This window comes from Lupinus angustifolius, chromosome LG16, assembly GCF_001865875.1.
Source record: "Lupinus angustifolius cultivar Tanjil chromosome LG16, LupAngTanjil_v1.0, whole genome shotgun sequence".
In the NCBI taxonomy this organism is placed as follows: domain Eukaryota; kingdom Viridiplantae; phylum Streptophyta; class Magnoliopsida; order Fabales; family Fabaceae; genus Lupinus; species Lupinus angustifolius.
In genome coordinates this window covers 4,898,426-4,899,238 of record NC_032024.1, presented here as the reverse complement: position 1 = coordinate 4,899,238, position 813 = coordinate 4,898,426, and positions in this window count along the sequence as shown.

Here is an 813-nt window from a genome sequence, read left to right as displayed (position 1 = left end):
TCTTCATCAAAACATAGGCAAACATTGCTAATGCAATCCTTGATGTTTTGCACTCTCAATCTCCCCCTTTTTGATGATGACAAACAACACATCAAATCATACATTACATTTGATGAGTTAGCTGGACGATGTTGTACATTTGCATAATGGTTGTGACTTCAAAGATGAAAGCACTTTTCTCTCCCCCTTAGGTAAGCAACGATTGATAATGCGGAAGCTATTATGACAACCTTTCTCCCCCTGTAAATAACATCAAACACAACAAGCAACCTTTCTCCCCCTTTTGACATTATAAAAAAGATACGAATATTCAATTCTAGTCAAAAGTAAGAAGAGATATAGCAATATATTTTGAAAATATGTAATTATTAGCATATGCAATAACCAGTTTGAGAAGCTTAAACAAATGCATTGATTTCTAACCCTAGACAGATTTTGCATGACATATCCATTATGTAGACAGTTTAGATATGGAATGATTAAACATATATGTATGCCACTTGTTAGATGATACCACTTGTTAGATATCATTATCACCACTTGTTAGCACTTGTTAGGCAATTTTCATTTTAAAGCATATTTCAATCATTCAAATATAATACACAATCAAGACATGTTAAAGATTCACGCAAAAACAAATTCTATTTAATATAATTAGCAAGGTTCAACATAGTTACAAAAATGTTAAAAGATGGTACAGTCATAACCATTAGATGTACTTGACATAAAAATATAGACGTAAGCCACAAAACAACAAGAATTAACTTTCAAAAAAAATTGAGCCCAGGTAATCGATTATCACAAAATTTAATC